Here is a 24114-nt window from a genome sequence, read left to right as displayed (position 1 = left end):
CTATTGTAGAGACCAGTCAACTATGTTTCCACAAAGAGGGTTAATTTTTTTTTTTAATCAAATAGGCAGTTAAACTTGGCTAGACTCAAATTCTAACCTGTCAGACTACATGCTTTCCATCAAGTTTTAGGCATGCCACTTAATGCCAACTTAGGCTTGCCCTAGAGATAAAAGCCATGAGAGGAAACTTAAGACCATTCCCTTCCTTCAAAGATAGATGCCCCTTCAGTTTCTGCCTAATTTTCATTGTTTTTTTAATGTTCCCAGGTAGTTGCTTTTATATTTTGTACAGCATTTCAATTGCTACCTGAGGAAAGAACGGGCTGATAGGACCTATTTTTACTCTAAGTTGGAAGTCAGGATTCACTCTTTCAGGTTTGATTTTGCTCAAAATTATGTTATATTCCTTCATTCATTCTCTTTTCATTCCATATTCCACTGTATTAATATATCACTAATGTATCCATTTTACTGTTTATAGACATTGTATTGTTTTTAATTATTTTGGTCATTACAAATAGTACTGCTATATTTGTTATAGCAAAAGACTAGAAATAAACCAAATAACCAAATGTACATCAGAAGATTAGTAAACTAAATTGTGCATTAATGAAATGGAATACTAGGCAGTCATAAAAATATGGAATGATCTCTAAGATATATTAAGTGAAAAAGGTGTGGAAAAATATGCATTGCTGACTTCCAAAAGAAGCACTGATTGATGCTGGGGAAAAGAACTGAACAGATGAGGAGTAAGATTAGGAAGAAAAATTTCATACTTTGTAAATGTATATTAAAAACAAATTCATAGAAAAACACATATGAATATATTATGTATATCTTCCCATGCCAATAAAACACTTTTCTGACTAATCAATTTCCATCTTATGGATATATTAATAAATTCTCTGTGGTTGAATATGTAGACTAGAATGAATAAAGTCTCTGCAAAGTAATATGGAGAGAGTCCTTGGATATGTTACGAAGTGAAAAAAGCAAAGTACAAAAGAGTACCAACAGTGTGCCATCTTTCAAATAAAAAGAAAGGGTAAATAGAAAAATATTCATGTATCTGCTCATTTGGGCATAAACAAATTTAGAAATGAAATGTCTATGAACTGTTGATGGATAAATAGAATATTTATATGTAGTAGGTAGAATAATGTCCCTCTAAAATTCATGCCCTTCCTGGAATCTCAAAATGTGACCTTATTTAAAAATAAGCTAGATGTAGCACTGGGTGTTGTATGGAAACCAATTTGACAATAAATTTCATATATTAAAAAAATAAAAAAAATAAAAATTCAAAAAAATAAAAATAAAAATAAGGTAGATGTAATTGCACATGGAATTAATTAAGAGTGTCCTGGGTGCCAGTGTGGCTCAGTTGGTTAAGTGTCTGACTTTGGCTCAGGTCATGATCTCATGGTTTTTGAGTCTGAGCTCTGCATTGGGCTCTATGCCGACAGTGTAGAATCTGCCTGGGATTCTCTCTTTCTCCCTCTCTCTCTGCTCCTCCCCCACTCGTACTTTCTCTCTCTCTCAAAATAAATAAATACTAAAAAAAAAGAGTGTCCTTATAATAAGAAGTGAGAGAGAATATAGATATAGGGAAGAAGGCTATGTGAAGACAGAGGCAGAAATTGGAGTGATACATCTATAAGCCAAAGACTTACAAGAAATGCCAAGGATTGACTGCCAAGAACCACCAGAAGCTAGGAAGATATAAAGAAGGATTCTTCCCTATAGACTTCAGAGGGAACATGGCCCTGCTGATCACTCTACATGCTGATCTATGGAGACTGTTACCCTGCAGAACTGTTGAGAGAATAAATTTATGTTGTTTTAAGGCCCCATTTGTAGTAAGTTGTTATTATGCCATGCAATGGAATATTACATGGCAATAAAAAGGAATAAATTATCAATACATGCTATAATATGGATGAACCGTGAAAACATTATACTAAATGAAAGAAGCTTATACAAAAGACCATGTATTGTAAGTTTCCATTTTTGTGATTTTCCAGAATAGGCATACATACAGAGACAGACTAGTGGTTGGAAAGGACTGGGAGAAGTTAGAGAATCTGAGGAGAGAGTTTCTTTTAGAACATAAAAATGTTCTAAATTGATTGTGGTAATGGTTATACAACTCTGTGAATATACCAAAAAATTGCATTATACATTTTAAATGAGTAAACTGTATGGTATGAGAATTATATCTCAATAAAGCTGTTTGGGGGAAAAAAGATGAAATATAGGAACATAGAGCCAACCTTAAAACAGACTCCTAACTATAGAGAACAAACTGAGGGTTGCTGGAGGGGGGTGGGCAGGGGGATGGGCCAAATGGGTGATGAGTATTAAGAAGGGCACTTGTGATGAGCAGTGGGCATGAGAATTATAAAAAAGAAAAAAAAAAGAAATACAAGAAGGATAAATCAGTAACTAATGAGTTCCGCTGCCTCCAAGAGATAGGTGGAAAAGGATGAAAGAATAGGAAAATGGCAAAGGAGAAGTAGGGATGTGGGGAGAGTGATACTTCACTGAGTATATCTTTATAAATAGATACTATGGTATCTACAGAACCATGGTAACTTTCTATATACCATTAAAAAAATTAAAATTAACTAGGATGTGGGGGTAAACTCTTTTGTGTTGCACTGGAGTAGGCAATGTCAGTTTGAACCCATATTTTACACACACACACACACACACACACACACACACACACACAGGTGTGTGCACATATTCATATATTTCGTAACTCTACCCACAGAGAAACCTAAGAGTAAAGACAAGCCAGTAGCAATGAGAGCAGCTACTGACAAGAAAAGGAACCAGAATTCTTTTTTTTTAAAGTAGGTTCCACGCCCAATGTGGGACTCCAACTCAGAACCCTGAGATCAAGAGCAACCCTGAGATCAAGAGTCAGATGCTCTACTGACTGAGCCAGCCAGGCACTCCAAAAGGAACCAGACTTCTGAGAAATGGCTGATTCCATTCATAGGGCAGAAAAACTTGGAGCATCTCATGCCAGAATATAAATAGGTCAAAAAATGATGGCAATATGTCAGAAGAGTAAAGCAGCCAACTTGAAGGCACTTTCAATAGCCAAATCTAGGACAATCTGAGCAAAAAATTAAAAATAATAGTAATGAATTTTAATCATAGAATATATAAATACCCACAAGTCCATAGGATAGAAATAAGTAAATGACTAAACAAATGGGCAGAAAAGAAAGCTCTCCTGACAGCAGAATTCTAATAAACATATAAGGAATAATAAAAATGGATAATCATTATTTGGCTAATGCCACAGTAATAATTATTACTGATTAATCAATAGATGTTAAAGTTAGAGCAAAAGTATGATGAGATAAAGAAAAATGAAAGAAAGACACATAACCTTAAAGTATTTTCCCACAAGGTATTTATTCATTAAGAAAGGAGAAATACTAATTTTACAATGGAGAAGTATGAGAGGCGCCACCTTAACTAAGTGATCAAAATTAGTATCACCACTACTGGTATCATATGCCTCCTGATATGATACACTAAGAGCATAATTTCATTTTTGTACCTAAAATGTATAACTTGAATTTAATCATGAGGAAACATTAGTCAAACCCAAAAAGAAACTATACAAAGTAACTGTACAGTACTCGTCAAAAGTGTCAAAGTTATGAAAGATAAAGGCAAGACTGAAGAATTATACAAGAATGCAAGAGAATAAGAGAAACTGACTAACTGCTAATGCAATGTGGGGTCTTGGATTGTATTCTAGACCAGAATAAGAACATTTAGTGGGATAACTGGTGACATCTGAATAAGGTTTGTAGTTTATTAATAGTATTTTTTAATATTAATTTCCTGGTTTTGATAATTATACTATGGTTATATAAAATGTTAGTATTTAGGAAAGCTGGGTGAAGGATATATGGAAGATCTCTACTATTTTTGCAGCCTCTTTGCTACAAAATGAGAAGATAAGAATATTAAAATTTTAAGATCAATGATGTTAGGAGTATCCTTGTATGTAAATCTTTGTGCATATGCTAAATTATTCCATAGGATTAATTCCTGTAATGAAAATTATTGAGTCAAAGGATATGCATATTTTAAATGCTTTTGATACATATTCTCAGGCTGTCGCCCAGGAAAGCTGTACAAAATTTCTCCCATCAGTACTGGGTCTCAATTACTTTTCAAATTTCCAAGGGGTACCAGATGACCTCTAATGTCATTTCTAGTTCTTATTTGCATCAATATCTCACATATAGTGCATAAATCAGTTTATATGTCACTTAAAAAATATACTGTCTTCCTGATTACTAGTGTAAAGTGAACTCATGTTTGCATTATTTCTACAGCCCATTTCTTGGTAAAATTCACATAATGTTTTCTATATATGTTTTTCTAGTGTATATCTCACCTGTTTTATTTAAGTATAAGCTCTTTGAAGGAAGGGCCATATATCTTTGCTTCCAATGTTACCCCACCACAGTATATGTTATATGTAGCAGTGGTTCAATTCAGCACTGCAGGAGTCGAGTGGCTACTTGCTTCTTGCCATAGACATATTCAGATACCTTATTGGTTGATACTTCAAGTCCTATATTGTCTGGATGAACTCCTTTTTCATTTTGCCCTCCTTATATCTTTCTGGGTCTTTATAGTTCAGGCTGTACTAGCAGAGTTGGGTACCAACTCTAAGCTAGTCCTAACAAGGGCAGGATATGAATCAAGAGTAGGGCATGGAATTACTTTAGACCTCCAAATGTAAGCTATCATGGTCCATCCAAGGCAAAGATTTGTTTTACCTTAGTAAGTTGTCTTCTGCCTTATCAGTCTAGATAGTCTATTTTTAGCCCTGAGTGATTATCCTTCCTAACATTCTAGGGTCCACCTTCTAAAAACTAGATTGCTCTAACTCCAATGCATTTACTAAGGATTTTAATGTTTGCTAGCTCCTGGCAATCTTTCCTTTCAGAAGACCAATATAGCTCCTTTTATATAAGAATAGACTTCTCTGGGGGTGCCTGGGTGGCTCAGTCGATTAAGCATTCGACTTCGGCTCAGGTCATGATCTCCCAGTTCGTGAGTTTGAGCCCTGCATTCTGTGCTGACAGCTCAGAGCCTGGAGCCTGCTTCGGAGTTTGTGCCTCCCTCTCTCTCTCTGCCCCTCCCCTGCTCATACTCTGTATCTCAAAAATAAATAAACATAAAAAAAAAAAAAAGAATAGACTTCTTTGAATGATACTGATTGCCTCCTGAAAAACAGCTTTTTTCCTCTTCCCACTACCACTTCTAGCTCATGTAGTATCTTGGTATGTTCATACCAGAATTGCCGAGACTGCTGTACCCTCAGAGATTGTACTTAAAATGACTTAGTGCCAGATTTCCTACCAACTCCTGTGTGCAGACACTTTGTAGCAATATCTGTCTCACCTGAGTTAAGTTTTTCCCAGTCCCTGATGGCTCTGCTTTCCTGAGTTTCCTATTTAACTGATCTGCTATGCTTCCTTCCTGGACATTAATCTAACTTACTATATAATCTACTTTATCAAAGCTTGTAAACTATAGAAACAGCACAAAAGGTCAACACCCAGAACTCTTTTGACTGGCATGATTCATCTAGAGAAAAATTATCACCCTAATAATATCTACTTAATATTTCCATTCTCCTCTGTTTAGGTAAAATTCAGAATAACTGGAAGGGAAAAGTTAGGTATGCTTTGAAGCTGAACTGAAACCACCAAATACGGGAGCACCTGGGTGGCTCAGTCAGTTAAGCATCAACTTCAGGTCAGGTCATGATCTCACGGTTCGTGAGTTCAAGCCCTGTGTCGGGCTCTGTGCTGTCAGCTTGGAGCCTGGAGCCTGCTTCAGATTCTGTGTCTCCCTCTCTCTCTCTCTCTCTCTCTCTCAAAAATAAATAAAACATTAAAAAAAAAAAAAAAGAAACCACCAAATACATAGTAACACATGGAAAACGGAGCTGTAAACAGATCCCAGATTAAATGTCAGTACTGTCAATGGTGACAAATGCTTTTATGCTTTACAGATAAGCTTACAAGTAGGACGGTGGGTTGGGTTGTTGTTATCACGTGTGAAAGAAACCTAATGACCCCCATTATGATCTACTTATGCTGACATACCAACAAGCAGGTTTCTAAAAGTTTACTGCAGCTGAATGTTCAGTTAAGGTTTAATATATATATTGAACATATACTAATATATCCATTTAATATATAATATAGATTTAACATATTAATATATTTAATAAATGTTATTATATATAATAACATTTTTCCCCTAAATGGTTCTTTGTACTTATAAAACATCCAATAAAAAAAATCTAAATGTAGATATCTTTTATAGAGGAATGTGAAGATACAAATGGATAAAGTCTAAGGCTACTTCAAAATAAAGCTTTTTTGATTACCTTTTGTGTCAAATTCTCAAAGTAGCTAGAGCCGAGGCTCTTTAAATCTATACGGATTTGCTATAATGGTTTATGCTTTAAATGCTTTAGCAGATTCCAGAACAGCTGACTGTAAAACTATTTATTTGCTCATAACCAAGAACACTGTTGATCTTTCACAATAACCATGCTACAATCTGTAATTTATGGTGGAAATATAATGGTTAATCCTACTGCAAGACACAGAAAGTCAAGGCCATGGTTTACTTCCTAGAACTCATGGGCATATTCAGATTAACCAGCAGTTTAGACAGAAATATGAACCTTGCTTGGGATCTGTGTAACTGTTTCAGGGAACTACATCTTTTAGTCTAGGCCTCCACTCATTGTTCCTCATCCAATCTTCCTTAAGACCTAGATACATTCTAGATATTTAAGCTACACCTAGAAGGCATAAGACCATTTTAAAACAGTTTCATTAAAATATTAGTCACAGAAAGAACAGTGTTCAATAGAAAATTCAATGACAAAGATGTATAAGAAAAATTTTACAAAAAATCCACTTTGAATCATAGAATATAATCACATTATACAGCTTATAAATGTAGACTCTTTAGTGAAGACATATTGTTACTGCTCCCATTTTATCATTTACTTATTAAACCCTAAACCAGGAATATCTCCTGGAAATGGAGACATTTCTCTGTTATCTGCTGATTCTATATAGATTTTTAAAAATGGAGTGAATATAGTTTATTTTATTTTAAACATTATTTTGAACTTCTATTCCTAGCTTCCAGTGTTTACTATCAATATTTGTGTAATTTTATTAACAGCTATACTATCTCCTAATTTAGTGCCAACTGCAAATTTTATTAATGGGTTACTTACTCTTTTTCCTTAATTTAAGGGGGAAAAAAAGCTTAATAAAGCCAGTCTAGCAGCAATTCTTTTAGAAAGCACGTTAGTATGAAATGTCTCCATGACTGAATTCATTACCCTTTTGCATTAGTCTTTGTTTATCATCTTTAAACCAACCCAATCTTTATTAATTTTCTAAGGCATTTTCCCTAGTGCTCTTACCATGATTTATATATGGCTCTTTTTCTCTATCTACAATTTTCCTATCCCTATCAAATTTGTCTCACTCTAACCCCATGGGTTTGTTCATTACTAATACCTTTTAGAGGGATTATTGCAGCTTTTATTCCTGGCATTTAATAAAAAAAAAATCTTCATGTTTAGTATCTGCTGATCCCTCTGAAACAGGGCTTTATAAACAAATAGAAGTGCATTATGATAAACTGACCACAAGATGTTTCTCAGCCCAAATGATTGCTTCTCTCTCTGTATGTACTCTAAGCACTTAATCATGTACTGCCCAGCATAGCATTCAAAGGCCTATCACAACTTACCATTCATGCCTACCCACAACTCTCTCCCCAGTATTTGATATTCTCTGTGGTACATCATACCTTTTATGGTCTCTTTGCTTATTGATCTTCTTATTCCATTAATTTATATTCCTTTGTAATCTCCACTTGCCAAATATGAACTATATTCTTCAAAGCCAGTTAAGATATCACTTCCTTTGTGAAACTTTCCCCAATTTCTTGTGCCTTTTGTTCTATAAACATAGTTCATAAAAGTCGTATACTACTTTTCAAATTGTGTTAGTGGATTATGTCTCTCCTAGATTTCAAGGAATAGAGTTTTTGCCTTATTTATCTTTAAAACCACAATTCTTGACACATAGTAGGCACTCAGTAAAACCATACAGATTTGAGTTCATTTGTACTGTTACTTTACTGTTTTATCTATTTGTGTCTTGCCTCTCTGGCTTGTCCTATTAGCGATTCTCAGATTTCTTTAAGTTCTATATTACCCAGCATATTCTTAGCATATGATCAAGAATCTTTGAGTTAGAAGAAATGTTAGAAATAGCACAGTCCAAAAACTCAGCCAATACAGAATTCATTTTACTAAATACTTTGCTTAACTGTCTATAATAATAGGCATGACAATATGGACTGGTTTGCTCCCAATAGCCCAAGAATAACTAATAGCACCCACTTTCACTCTCACTCTCAAAAGTATTGAAGTTTTGTTGATAAATGTTATGGTCATCTTAATGGTCATCTTGATGTACTTTCTCACAAGTACTGGATAGCTGAACAATCCTAATTATTGTATCCTTTGAATTCTGAACCATGTGGATGTACTGCCTATTCATAGAACATTAAAAAAATTTTTCTCCTTTGTAAGGTAGATGAGAGTAGAGTTCTAGGACTAAATGAAATAGTTAAGAGTACAAGGAAAATTTAGGGGTGCCTGGGTGGCTCAGCTGGTTAAGCGTCTGACTTCTGATTTCAGCTCAGGTCATGATCTCGCAGTTTGTGGGTTCGAGCCCCACATTGGGCTCTGTGCTGACAGTGCAGAACCTGTTTGGGATTCTTTCTCTCTCTCTCTCTCTCTCTCTCTCTCTCTCTCCCTCTCTCTCCCTCTCCCTCTCCCTCTCTCTCTCTGCCCCTTCCTGCTTGCACTGTCTCTCACTCTCAAAGAAATAAAAATAAATGTTTAAAAATAGAAAGACTGCATTTTTAAAAAAGAGTACAGGGAAAATTTAATATAAATAAATTGAATAGGTGGGTAAGTGCAAAATGATTAATTTGACAAAAAACTAGGACATTTTCTTGAGATTTTAGATTGCTTATTAAAACAGAAAGGCACTGAATATAAGAACTTAAAATAGCTTAATAGTTTCTCTCACAGATGAATATAGGGGAAGGGAAGGAAAAATAAGATAAAAATAGAAAGGGAGGCAAACTATAAGAGATTCTTAAATATGGAGAACAAACTGAAGGCTGCTGGAGGGGAGGGGAGTGTGGGGATGGGTTAAATGGGAGATGGGCATTAAGGAGAACACTTTTTGGGATGAGCACTGGGTGTCATATGTAAGAGATAAATCACTGGGGTTCTACTCCTGAAGCCAAGAACACATTGCCTCAATAGAAGCCGAGAAAAGCTAAATAAACTTGAAGGGCCAAGATAAGACAATAGGGGAAAATCCTCAGGAATAGCGGCTTCTATTTGTGCTACTTCAAGGGTCAATAAGCATCAAAAATGATGTAAGTATCTAAAGAAGTTTAATTAGGATAAACTGTCTTGGCTAAGGCTTAAAGGAGTAAGGCGAGAATTAAGTCTTCATTTAAGTATAGTTTTCAATATCCAATGAGCAACTGTTTTATTCTTTTTAACCAAAGAAAATTCTAACTTTTCAGTTATCTGAATCAGATTTTTCTGCTACACCTCCAAAGATTTTTATCTGAGCCAGAAACATGCATGCCGTGCTTCAGCCAAAATAAAATTCTGCCGCCAAGCTGTAATGCTCTGAAAAATAAATTTTGGAGTCTAATTGAATTTCAGAAGAATCACTCACTGGGTACAAACAATAATTATTCTGAAAAACATTTGGTAATATACTTCCTAGATGAATATCTATTTATAATATATTTTCAAGTGCTTTAAATTATAGAAATTGATTATTTGGAGTTTTGTAAGAAGATGGATACATTCTCTAAGAACCATTTAAGTTAATGCATACATATACATCTATAAATGTGTAGGTAAATGTAGCTAATCATCTAGATATCCATTCACATATACATAATGCATTTATAATATACATATACATACTTCCACATGAGAATGTTTTATCCAGCTCTAAAAAATTCTAACGAAAAGTCTTAAAATTGGAAATTATTTGGCTGAAGCTCTGAGAAACACAGTTAACCAAATATCTACTACATCATACATGGATTTTTCTTGAGCCAAAAGGTCTCTGGACGTATTCCTACAAGAAGATTTATCTTACTAACATCTATTGGTATTGATCTAATGGTTAAGTATAATGAAGGAGCAGAAAGTAATCCTTTAAATATACACATTCTGAGATACACTATAAGCCAGGTTTTTCCCAACCTTGGCATTACTGGTATTTTGTGCCAGATAATTCTTTGTCATGGATGGCTGTCTTATGCATTATAGGATTGTTCTCTATCTACTAGATACCAGTTGAATCCCCCCATTCTCTACTGTCCACCCAGTGGCGACAACCAAAAGTGGGGGAAAAAATGCTTCTAGTTGAGAATCACTGCTATAAATAAATGAGGCAATGTAATATAAAACAGATTAGACTAGACTGGGATTTAAGAGGTTCTGATCCAGGTTTTTTGGCTCTGACTTTGGGATCTTGAGTAAATTACTGAATCCAGCCATTCTCAAAGTAGGTTATGGATGGCAGTATTGCTAAATCATCTAAGAGCCTTATATGACAGATGAATCCACTTAACTTTCTTAGGCCATGAACTGGGAGATCATGAAGTGAACTGAAATCAAGACTCAGCATCTCAACTGACTGAGCAACCCAAGCACCTCTAATTTTTTTTTTTTTATTTGAGAGAGAGCATGAGCAGGATAGAGGGGCAGAGGGAAAGAGAGAATCCCAAGCAGGCTCCACGTTCAGTGCAGAGCCCAATGCAGGACCTGATCCCATGACCTTGGGATCATGATCTGAGCCGAAATCAAGAATTGGACACTCAACCGACTAAGCCACCCAGGAGCCCCTTTCTATTTTATAATAAAAAATATTGACTAGGGGCTTTAATTTAGACTCTAATGCCATAGCTTATGATAAACCAATTCCTATACCATAACAGTCAGAAAAGTTGCAAAATAAATAAACAGATGAAGGTATGAGAGAGCTGTCAAAGTAGCCAAGACTTGAGATAAAATTCCTGACGTAGAAAACCTTAAAGAGCTAGGCTGGTATTTTAAAAGTTGATTTTCCCTTCAGGACATTTGCAAATTCTTGGCTGGGTTAGAGGTTGAGAATCTAGGTAAAGGGCTCTTAAGAAGAGGCAGAGAAGCCAATAGAGCTTTTGACAATCTCCAGCATTGCTGAGACAAAATTGGAGATTGGGGCTGCCAAGGCAGTAAGAAATGAGGTGCCACATTCGTGAAGAGAAGGGAACATATGAATTAAGTCTGACACTCAGGGGTCTTCTCCTTTGAGATATTTGCCAAATTTGTAATGTTACAGGACAAGAATGTAAGACACTAAGCAAAAGACCTCTACAAGGTAAAGTAGTAATTTTAGCAGTTGTATGGTGCCAACAACAACCTATCAAGGAGTGTGGACCCTAGTAAATACGGTAGGATTTCAGTTGAGATTTCAGGAGAGCTATAGTATAGGAATGGAGGCAAATTAGAAGCCTTGCAAAAACTGTAACCCAACCTTGAGCCAGCTCAATCCTTGATATATCTACTCTAGCTGTTTTGTATAAAAAGATAATAACATCAACAGAAATGCTATAATTTATTACAGACAATATTTAGCATTTAATGAAAAATTATCAGGCAAACAAAAATATAAGCCCCCCCCCCCAAAGAAGACAAAAAAATAGACTCACAGACAACTGAGATATCATAGTTTTTGGACATGAAATTTATTATTTTTTTGAATGTGTGATTAACACGTTCAAAAAAAAATGACAAGGTAGATTAACATCATATAGAACTGGCAGCAATAAAAAAGAATCAAGTAACATAAAAAATAAGAAATTTGACTATTGAAATAAAGAACTCAATAGATGTGTTGAAATGCAGATTGGACAAAGTAGAAGAGAGAGGACAGTCAACCAGAAGACGCATCAGTACAAATATATATGCTGCTGATTTTCCCACTGTTGTCCCAGGTAAAAACTGACAATGGGGAACAACTGATTGACTTTTAAGGGGATTCAGGTGGAACATATTTGGTATTTAAGCTAATTTAAGTTTGTTGGTTTAATTAAGATAGACATGTCTTTGGGTTATCAGCATTAAATATAAAACTTTTATTCTACCTAGGTTTGCTAAAGGTCAAATAAGCTCATGTTATCTCTGTTGCAACTTGTTAGCAAAAAAATGACTTAAAATAATGGTTAATTTTGTCTGTCTCAAAGTTTTCAAGGGTAATTGTTAAGATAGCTTTCAGTCTTTGGTAACCTGAAACTTAAAAGTTTTGCGTGCATGATAAATGGGATTGAATTCATTGAACATCTAGGTCTTTTTCAAATAGAATGGATGCTAAAACATTAATTAATGAAAAGAGATTTTGCTTTTGACTTCTTATTGCAGAGAAACTAAGTCTATTTTGGTCTGCTGGTAAACATGCTTTGTGCTTAAGTGGTTCATAAGTTTGCCACTTAAAGAATTCTGGTGTAACAGTTCACAATTGGTTACTACTAAGTTTTCACGGGAGACTAAGGTTTCTAAGAGTTAAAATTCTGCTAAATATAATTAAGACTGATGGAAATAAGAAAAGCAACTCTGTACGTAAAAAAGTAGGAGATGTGTAAGAAAGATATAAGGAATGGAAATAGATTTTTGTAGAAGGTAAAAGAAAAAGAAAGTAATTTTGTCCTAAATGAGACTGGTTGTTTGAAGAAAAATGGCTTGGGACAAAATCTGAAGGCAAAGTAAAGTTGTAGAAATTCTTGAAGGGAAATCTTTGGAAAGGTTAGGTTGTGTGGTTAGGACAGACTAAGGTTGCAATGAATGGATTTTAAAAGTACACTGGTGGGAATACAAACTGGTGCAGCCGCTCTGGAAAACAGTGTGGAGGATCCTCAAAAAATTAAAAATAGATCTACCCTATGACCCAGCAATAGCACTGCTAGGAATTTACCCAAGAGATACAGGAGTACTGATGCATAGGGGCACTTGTACCCCAGTGTTTACAGCAGCACTCTCAACAATAGCCAAATTATGGAAAGAGCCTAAATGTCCATCAACTGATGAATGGATAAAGAAATTGTGGTTTATATACACAATGGAATACCAAGTGGCAATGAGGAAGAATGAAATATGGCCTTTTGTAGCAATGTGGATGGAACTGCAGAGTGTTACGCTAAGTGAAATAAGTCATACAGAGAAAGATACCATATGTTTTCACTCTTATGTGGATCCTGAGAAACTTAACAGAAGACCATGGGGGAGGGGGAGGAAAAAAAAAAGTTAGAGAGGGAGGGAGCCAAACCATAAGAGACTCTTAAAGACAGAACAATCTGAGGGTTGATGGGGGGTGGTAGGGAGAGAAGGGTGGGTGATGGGCATTGAGGAGGGCACCTGTTGGGATGAGCACTGGCTGTTGTATGGAAACCAATTTGACAATAAATTTCATATTAAAATAAAAATTAAAAAATAAATAAAAGTACACTGGTATGAGGTTAAAATTCTGCTTTTCTCTCTGTTCAAAAGACAAAGTTTTCTTGGATTATTCTGCTCTTGATTAAAAAAAAAATAATAATAGGGGGTGCCTGGGTGGCTCAGTTGGTTAAGCAGCTGACTTTGGTTCAGGTCATGGTCTCACAGTTCGTGGGTTTGAGCCCTGCATTGGGCTCTGTGCTGACAGCTCAGAGCCTGGAGCCTGCTTTGGATTCTGTCTGTCTCTCTCTCAAAATAAATAAACATTAAAAAAAGTTATAAAAACAACAACAACAACAACAATAATAATAATAAGCAAAGGTTTTTTTCTCTTGTCTGCCAGGAAAACCAAAGCTTTATGTTTTAAATATTTAAGTTTATGCTTTTATTTGGTCTTTGGTTTCTTGGTTAAAACTTCTCAATGTCAAAGGAGCTAAGTTTTGGTAGCAACTATATAACCCTACATATTTGCCTTTGGAATTTCCTATTGCCACCTTGGTTAAATAAATAAGATTTGTAATCCTATTTAGGATGTCCTTTATAACTTTCTAAGGTTTTAACTTCCCAGGATTTAAATTGTAATGAAGTCTTTGACCAATTAAGGCTTGCTTATTTGGTATGTTATGTTACTCTGTAAGCCCTGTCAAACAAATAATGATAAACCTTAGGCTGTACTGCTTGGGTAAATGCCAAAACTATTCTAGGGATTATATGCAATTCCTAAAATTTTAATATGTTCTGGTATAAGGTTTTCACCTAACATTCTAAGTATTTAAGTGTTCTGTGTCACAGAAATAACTGGATTACCTTGTCAATTGCATCACAACGACTCATATCACATTGTTAACCATGTCCGTTTTTGAGTTCTATCATTTATAATTAATTGTTCTGATGCTTTAGCAAAACATGTTTCATCTTTAAGGGCTTTAAGGACAAATATAGTATTTGACATCTTTATGATTAATACTAAAGTGGCTAGAAATTTCCAGAACTAAAAAGCTGCATTCAAATTGAAAAAGAATTAGTAACATGGGACTAAATGAACTGAAGAAGATGGTTATAGTTCTGTGACTTTTGTTTTGAAGTATTGATGGTTCTCTAATGTTTGCCCTTCCAGATTAAGGAAACATTCTCTTAAGATACCCATGATATACAATAATAGGATAAAGTATTCCTCTGTAAACAAACTAAAGCATTTAACTTTTCTACCTGAACCCTCTGAAATTCACAAACTCTCAACAAGTGTTCTTTCTTTCATGCCAATTACAGTTACTTGCATAAGTTCAATGAGAGTCTATTCTCCTTGTAACAGGATACCATTGGAAATACTGGTTATTTTAACAAGACTTTGACTGAATGTCATATTTGAGAGCAACATGCATACTCAGATATGACTATACAACTTTAAGGAACTAAGGTTGACTTTATGAAACATGGAGCCAATCACGCCCCTTGGAAATGTTGGCCTGATATCTTGCTTACAGAGTTCCCAGCATCCTTACCAGGTGAGTAAAGAATGTCACTTCTTAAGAAACCTCAGGATATCTTGGGGACCTGGAGAAGAGGAATTCTCCCAAATCTGTAGGTATTGCAGACATGGCTTGGCTTCTGGCCTACAGAGACTACTAAAAGTCAATCTAGAGATTCCTTACAAAAAGTGCCAGCAAAGCAATTATAAAAGATCTATATGACCAATAGCTGTTCTTGCTGTACTTATGCAAACAATTAGGCCAAGGTAAAAATTGTAGTTGTTTTACAAATGAATTAGTCTTGATTTGGCTAACTCAAAAACAGAGGTGATTCCAGAGAGAAAAACTATGCTTCAGTAACACACCTTTATGGATACTAAATCCTAGTTCTGATTGTCTTTAAATGTTTGTTGTTTGTGTAAACTGAAGAACTTGAGGTAAACTTTAGAAAAATTGTCACTGTAGCATAGGTATGGACAATCTTCTTGCTTGTTATTCTGTGGCAATAATAACAGGACCCCATGGACATGATTATTTAAACAACTGGAAAATGGGATGGATTCCCCCAACAATTGTATATGAAAAGTCTTTTTTCACTGTAGACTTATCAATAGATAAAGACTATAGTGCTTTATTAAATTATTCAATTAAGGCTGGGTTAATTCATAAATCTCTAAATATTCAAACCATATCCTTCCTAAACTTGAACTGACAGTTCCTAAAAACCCACCCATATAAACCCAAAACACCTGGTTTATTTAAAGGAGTTAAAGTCTAATATACCAGGGGATTTAATCCAAAATGCAAGGGCCCTAGTCATATTATGTACTCCCACAGCAGTGAAGTTATAGAGGCACTCTTCATGGGCTTCTATATCTAAAGTAAAACCCATACCTCCTTCGCGGGAAACCAAGAAGCAAACTAATGTGTCTTTCTTATTCCTGTGGAAGACCTCAAACTCCTCTCATGATGGTTGTACCTTTCTTTTTCATTCTCCTTTCCTCAATTTATACTGACAATTCCTTCTTAAAATGGGTCATTCAAAAGGATCACCACAGACATTTAAATTATAAACCAGAAAAATCCATCTGATTCCTGCTGCCTGTTCCTATTCCATCTGAGGATGCTTCAAGCCTGACATCTAAAAATCTTCTCACTGGCAGCACTGACAGACACTGGGTTTGTAATTTGCTCTAACTGTTAACCTATATTTTTCTTATTTCCATAAAAGTACCTGTTATTAATTACTTGATTGCTTAGTGAGCAGAGTCTATATGATAGCTATACACCACCTGTTATACTGTTAATACCTTCAGTGACTGTCAATAACATTACATTACTAAATACTAAAAAGAGTCAAATGCATAGAACAGTTCTACAAAATAAAATGGCATTAAATGTTTCAACTGCTGCACAAGGCAGAACCTGTGTTCTCATAAAAATAATGCTGTGTATACATTCCAGATTACCACAACAATATTTCCGGATTTCTAACTGACATGAATACTCGAATTGGTGCTTTAAACAATCCCTCTCCGTCCTTTAGTGAGTGGTTTAACTCCTGGACTGGAGGATTATTGTCAAATACCAAAGGACTTTTATTAGGGTTTCTTTATTCTCATTATGTTTTGCTGTTTTCTCCCTCGTATCTCCGCCTGGTACCAAGACTCCATCACTACAGCTTCAAACCAACTAATGATACTAATGAGCTCAAGGAGGTTCATGTAAGTTGCCCACCTTGGATTAAGCTGCCTCCACCTTTTGTAACTCCCCTATGCCTTCCCAAACTGACCAATATTAACCCATATAGGCAGGGACGTCTCTATGTCCTTACTCAGCAGGAAGATGTTACAGAAGATGAGATCTTTAACCTTCAACAACCTTAAAGATTTAAGGGTCAAAATTGTTTAGGGGCATTATGATGAGGGAGCATAGGCAGGCTGAGGGCAAAGTACAAGCTAGCACCCCTCCTTCCCAGGTGGGATATGTGTAATATTCCTCGGACCCTCCCAGCTACCCAGAAAAACCCAAGAAAGTACAAAAAACAAATGGTTAAACTGATAAGAGTCTACACCAGTTTACAAGAAAAAGGCAATCCCATCAATAGCCCGAAGTCCAGGAACTCCCTACATCTTAATGTTAATGCTTTGCTAGAGGGAAAAACAACCTTAGCTTGACAATAGGTAGGCCTCCAGTAATCTGTGAGTCTTTAGCATATGAAAATCTCTTTAGCAACCTCCCTTTTGATTTTACCTCCCCCAAGTCCACAGTATATAACCAGTCATTCTTCACAACCCCTGTGTAGCTAGCTCTTTGTGTCCATGGGTCCTGTCCCCGTGCTTTAATAAGAATCACCTTTTTGCACCAAAAACAAAACAAAACAAAATAAAACCCTCCCCACACACAAAAAAACAAAAAAACCCCACAAATATATATGCTGAAACTGGAGGAGGAAAAATGATAAAAATACAAAAAAGATCATAAATGACATATGAGACACAATAAAAAAGGCCTAAGATATGTGTAACTGGTGTCCCAACTGGAAGGAGAGGAATGCAGTATCTAAAGAGATAATGGCTGGAAAATCTCCCAAACTAATAAGAGTCATCAACCATACATTCAAAAAGTACTAAAAACCCTAGCAAGATAAATACAAGAAAAAACAAGAACCAAGTAAAAAGTTAAACTCAAAGAAAAATTCTAAAAAGCAGAGAAAATGGAAATATATCTAAAGAAGCAAGAATAAGAGTAACAAGTGACTTCTTGACAAAATAAGAGAATCCAAAGATAATAGGTCATTGTTAAAGATTCAAAGAATGTAATTTCCAGTGTAGAGTTCTATACTTACTGAAAGGCAAAATAAAGAATATCTGCAAATAAAAACTAAGAGAATTCGCACAGAGTGAAATACTGAAAGAAGCTGTGTAGGCAAAAGCAAAATGATAAAATAATTCATAATTATTCAGATAAAAACATGGAAATGTAGGAAGAGAAGAAAAACAATGGAAAAAGTAAAATTTAATTGCACAAAATGATAACAGTATTTTGTCACTACAAGGCATTAATAATTAATGTGACTGACAACAATAATACAAAAGGTTGGAAGTCTTAAATGGAATTGAAATGTTCTAGGACCTACCATTGTATGAGAAGTGGCAAGCCTTATAGTTTATATTTGACTCCAATATGTCAAGCATACATTTTGTAATTTTTAGGGCGAACATCAAAAGGATATACAACTACCAAGCAAATAAAAAAGGAAATGAGAATAAAAAATACTTGATCAATCCAAACGAAGCAGGAAAGAAGAAAAAAAAAGAAGATAAACTTGTGAGACAAATAGAAAAAAAAAGAGTAATATGTGAGATATGAATCCAATTATATGAGTAACTTATATTAAATATCAACAGATTCCAATTAAAAAGTTGCCAGAATGAATTTAAAAGATAATAAAAAGTGCATTTTGATTACAAAAAAAATCTTATATTTAGGAACATAGAAAGTTTGAAAGTAAAGGGATGGAAAAACCATGCAAACACTAAAACAACATAAAGCCTGTATAGTTATACTAATAATAGATACAAATCTCAATCATAGCAGGACACTTTAATTAATGTCTCTCAGTAACTGATAAAACAAGCAGACAAAAACTAAATAAAAATATAAATGATCTGGACCACAAACTTACCAAACTTGACCTTACTGTATATACAAAAACTATATTAAAGAATGTCAGCATATACATTGCTTTCAAATGCACAAAGAATATGGATAAAATTGACCATATGATGTGCAGTAAGACAAAATTTCAATAAATTTTGAAGAACTAAAATCATTCTGCATGTCTGACCACAATGGAATTAAACCAAAAATCAGAAACAAGAAGATAATTAGAAAATCTCCAAATATATTCTAGATATTTAAAAATTAAACAAAACTTCCTAAATAACATATGGATTAAAGAAGAAATCACAATAGGAAATGGGAAATAATTTGAACTGAATATAATGAAAATAGACATACCAAAATTTGTAAATAAAACATGGAGAAAATAGAAGAAAGAAATAAGTATCTGAAAATTTAAAAAGTAAAAAACAAATATTCAGTAGAAAAAAATCAACAAAGGCAGAGTTGGTTATTTTATATTAAACAATTTTTTTTTAATGCTTTACTTATTTTTGAGACAGACAGCATGAGCAGGAGAAGGGCAGAGACAGAGGGAGATACAAAATCCTTAGAAGGCTCCAGGCTCTGAGTTGTCAGCACAGAGTTCAACGCGGGGCTTGAACCCATGAACTATGAGATCATGACCTGAGCCGAAATTGGATGTTTAACCAACTGAGCCACCCATGCACCCCTAGAGTTGGTTCTTTATAAGACTATTAAATTGATAAACCTTGTCATGGCCATGAAAATTTGCCTCTCAGATGTGCCAGGTGGAGCTATGCTCTGAAATTCACCACTGCATTCATACTGAGGCCACATTCGCCAGGAGCACAACTGAAACAGTATGGAGACCTATTCTGGAGATACGTGGGACTCCTTTGGGCAACTTTGCTTATGGGGCAACTTTGGCTTGAGGACTCCTCTCTGGCCTTGTCAAAACTTAACCATATTGTAATCTATGCCTCTTCCTGCCCAACCTTCCTTCACTGCAACACAGGGGTCAGACCTGTACCACAATTTGACAGGTCTCCCTGCTTCCTCTGGCCCATAACTTATCTTGCCTTACAGGTGTTTCCTTCAATAAATCTCTTGATAATCTAACATCATCTAGGCATTTACTTCTTTGAAAATTAAAATTAAAATAAACTTCTAGGGAGAGTGATCAAGGAAAAGAGAAAGAGCATAAATTTAATTCCAAGATTAAGAATTAAAAAGGGAATATCACTATAGATCTGCCAGTATTTAAGAAGATGAGAGAATATTACAAATAATTTTATGTTGGATGAAAGAGACAAATTCCAAGAAAAATACAACTTTACAAAACTAACATAGGACGACTGGGTGGCTCAGTCTGTTAAGCGTCTGACTTTGGCTCAGATCATGATCTTGCGCTGAACAAGTTTGAGCCCTGCATGGGGCTCTGTGCTGACAACTCAGAGCCTGGAGCTTGTTTCAGATTCTGTGTCTCCCTCTCTCTCTGCCACTCTCCCACTCATGCCCTGTCTCTCTCTCGAAAATAAATAAAAACATTAAAAAAAAATTTTTTTTAAAAACCTGACATAGAAAGAAAAAGAAAAAAATGAACATTCCTATTCAATTAAAAGAATCTGTAATGAAAAACCATCCAACGAACTATTCTCTTGATATTTCCTGATATTTTGATGGGTGAGCTTGTTTAAATTTTTACATAAAAACAACCTAAAGCTTATAAAACTCTCCCAGAACAGAAAAAGGTACTTCCTAATTCACTTAATAAGGTCATCATAATGTTCATACCTAAACTAACAATGATGTTACAAGAAAGGAAAATATGAAACAAACTCTTTCATAACAACACTGCAAAAATCTAAGAAAAATATAATCAGATCAAATCTGATGATATATTAAAGGAACACCATGACTATATTGGGATTATCCCAAGAATGCAAAGATGGTTTACCATTCCAAAATCAAGCTGTGATTCACACATTAAAAAGGGGGGGAGGGAGAGGAAGAAAAATTATACAGTAATGTTTAAGAGATGCAGAAAAGTTATTTGATAAAATTCAACATCCTTTCATGACTAAAAATATCTTACCATCATCAAAAACAACACTCTTTGCAAACTATTAATGAAAGGAAACTTCCTTAATCTGTTAAAGAGTATTTGTAAAGAGACTACCACAAACTGCATCCTTTTTGATGAAATACTGAAGGCTTCCCACAGGAGACTGGAATAAGACAAAGGTACTCACTACAACCATTTCAACTGTACTCATATTCCTTGTGCTTCACTGTGCTGATAGTGCAGTAAGAAAAATTAATAAAATAAATACCAAGATTGGGAAAGAAGTGAAATTGTCATTATTCACAAATGATATCATCATATACATAGAAAATCCAAAAGAATCAACAGACTTATTATTACAATTAATAAATGAAAACAATGTCATTATAAAAAATTTATATACCAGTAAAACACAAACAGAAACTGAAATCTAAAAAGATGCCATTTACAAATGGATAGCATCATTCCGAGATCTGCTCTTTACCGAAATGGATCAATGATGAGAATAGATAAATCGAAGCATCAGAAGACTTTCCAGTGTCTCTGATGCGTGATCTCTGTATTTCTCTCTCTCTTTTTTTAAGTTTATTTATGTTTGAGAAAGAGTGCTCACAAGAGGGGAAAGGGCAGAGAGAGAGGGAGAGGGAGAATCCCAAGCAGGCTCTGTGCTATCTGAGCTGAAATCAAAAGTTGGATGCTTAACCTACTGAGCCACCCAGGTGCCCCTGATCTCTGTAGTTCTGAGGAGCAAAAGTAATTTAAAACAATAAGGGCTTGTGTCTGGAGTTGTGAGGGTGTGTGTGCATTTGTGTGTATAAAGATGACAGTAGAGGGGCTCCTGGGTGGCTCAGTTGGTTAAGCTTCTGACTCTAGGTTTTGGCTCAGGTCATGATCTCACAGTTTTGTGAGTTTGAGCTCTGCATTGGGCTCTGTGCTGACAGTGCAGAGCCTGCTTAGAATTCTCTCTCTCTCTCTCTCTCTCTCTCTCTCTCTCTCTCTGTCCTTCCCCTACTCACACAGTCTCTGTCTCTCTCAAAGTAAATTAAAAAAAAAAGTGACAGTGGATAACTGAGGACTTATTGATGGAGGAATGAGATTGGAAGTAGATATGTGTGTGTATGAAAGACTAGTCAGTTCTCAGCAATGATGAAAAGGTTTTACTACTGACTTCTATAATTATGAGTGTTTTTACACTTGATCGCAGCTCAGAATTAATTAAAAAAAAGGATAGCATCAAAAATAATAAGAGGGGTGCCAGGCTGGTTCAGTCAGGAGAGCATGTGACTCTTGATCTTGGGGTTGTGAGTTCAAGCCCCATGTTGAGTGTAGAGCTTACTTAAAAAAAATACAAAAAACAAATAATAGGAATCTTATAAAATCTAGGTATCTTATAAAAGTTATATATGTGAGACCATTACACTGAAAAAACTAACAGTTTGAGAAAAATTAAAGACCACCTAAATTAATAGAGACAGATACTCTTATGGATTAGAAAACACAATATTGTAAATATGTTAATTCTTTCCAAATTGATTTATAGATCCAATATATAATTCAATTCAAAAAAATTCTAGTAAGAATTAAAAATTTCAGGGGGTTAACAATTTGATTCTAAAATTTGTGTGGAAATGCAAAGGGTCAAGAAACACCAGGACAAGCCTGAAGAACAAAGTTGGAATTCTGACATTATGAAATAAAAAGACTAATTATAAGTAATCAAGACAGTGTAAACTGGTTACAAGGATAAAGAAAACAATGGAATAGAATAGTCTAGAAGAAGACTCACAGATATCAGGTAATATGAAATGTGACAAAGGTGTTAATTTATTGCAGTAAGGGAAAGGATGTTTCTTTTAATAAATGATGGTGGGCCAACTGGTTATTCATATAGGCAAAAGACATGAATTTTTCCTCTAACCCATATCATATATAAAAATTAATTCTAATTCTAGACAGACTGTGACAAATAAAGAGTAACAAATAAAAATGAGCTAGGGATACACAAAGATTTTCTTTAAAAGAATATGAAAAATACTACCCATAAGGGGAAAACATTATTAACTGGACTAAATTAAAATTAAGAGCTTTACTTATCAAAAGATACCATGAAGAGAATGAAAAGGCAAGTCACAAAGTGGGAGAATATATTTACAATACATTTATCTAACAAAAGACTTGTATGCAGACTGCAAAAGGAATGATAAATCAATAAGACAATCTAATGTGGGCGAAAGACTCCAATAGCAACTTTACAAAAGAAGATATCTAAATACTAATAAGCAAATGAAGAGGTGCCCCACCTCACTAAATTAAGGAAATTCCAATAAAAAACACAATGAGAAACTAGAGCATACTCACCAGAATGGCTAAAATAAAAAATGGACAGTAGAATATACTGATGAAAATATAGAAAAATAAAAGCCGTTCTATATACTGGTGGTGGGCATATAAATTGGTAACACCACTTTAGAAAACTAGAAGTGAAAAATGGAACTCTTCTGTATTATAACCATAGAAGTGGTTGCATGATCGTATGCATTTGTCAAAGCACACAGAACCTTGACACCATGAGGAATGAATTGTACTTATTAAAAAAACCAGCCTAGATATGAAAGGAAACCAAGATGGAATACAAACTCTTAGAAATAAACCTAACTGTATTACAAATAAGTAATGTAACCACATTGAAGTAGATGGAATAAAAGAACTAACCCAAAGTGACTTTGGATAACAGTATTTTGACTAGACTGTAGAGGGCTACAGATAAAAAGAACTGTAAACAAACACTTTAGGAAGTAAATATGTTCTTTTCTCACAAGGGTATGGGTAATTTGAAAGTACTTTAGGATGGAACAATAAGTAAATATATTTTGGATAATGAGAGCCAGAACTTCCAATGTCAGAGGAAGTTAAAAGGAATGAAAGGGTGAAGGCTAGAATGAATTCTGTTGTTAGACTGGAATCAAAGTTACCAGCAGGTTCAAACCATGTAATTTAAGTAGATAAATAGATATAGAAATAAATATAGAAGGATATGCATGCATGAGTTAATACACATACATATATTGCCAATCTGTTTGCTAAAAGGGTCCCAAAGCAATGATTCTCAATTAGCAATGAGCATATCTTGCATCTAGATCTGGGTTTCTAAATATCATTTGCTAATTAAAGGAAAGAGGGATACTTGAAAAAGTAGTTGATTCCAGGACAGAACCAGGGAAAATACAAGAAATTAGAGCATCTTATGTTGTCAAAAA

At 34.8% G+C, this 24114-nt stretch overlaps 1 protein-coding gene and 2 non-coding genes across 4 annotated transcripts in view; 2 read left to right on the top strand and 1 right to left on the bottom strand.

Annotated features, from left to right (window-relative positions):
• The window catches only part of ADK (adenosine kinase), a 521304-nt gene that overhangs the window by 70637 nt on the left and 426553 nt on the right, over nucleotides 1-24114 (bottom strand). The gene's annotated exons all lie outside the window — the stretch shown is intronic.
• Nucleotides 21349-21428, top strand: LOC125148540 (small nucleolar RNA U2-19). Its single transcript, XR_007145618.1, has one exon. It is a non-coding gene; the product is annotated as a small nucleolar RNA U2-19 (small nucleolar RNA).
• On the top strand, nucleotides 21996-22065 carry LOC125148537 (small nucleolar RNA U2-30). Its single transcript, XR_007145616.1, has one exon. It is a non-coding gene; the product is annotated as a small nucleolar RNA U2-30 (small nucleolar RNA).

Source organism: Prionailurus viverrinus, chromosome D2, assembly GCF_022837055.1.
Source record: "Prionailurus viverrinus isolate Anna chromosome D2, UM_Priviv_1.0, whole genome shotgun sequence".
NCBI lineage: Eukaryota > Metazoa > Chordata > Mammalia > Carnivora > Felidae > Prionailurus > Prionailurus viverrinus.
This window is presented reverse-complemented; position numbering and strand designations above follow the sequence as displayed.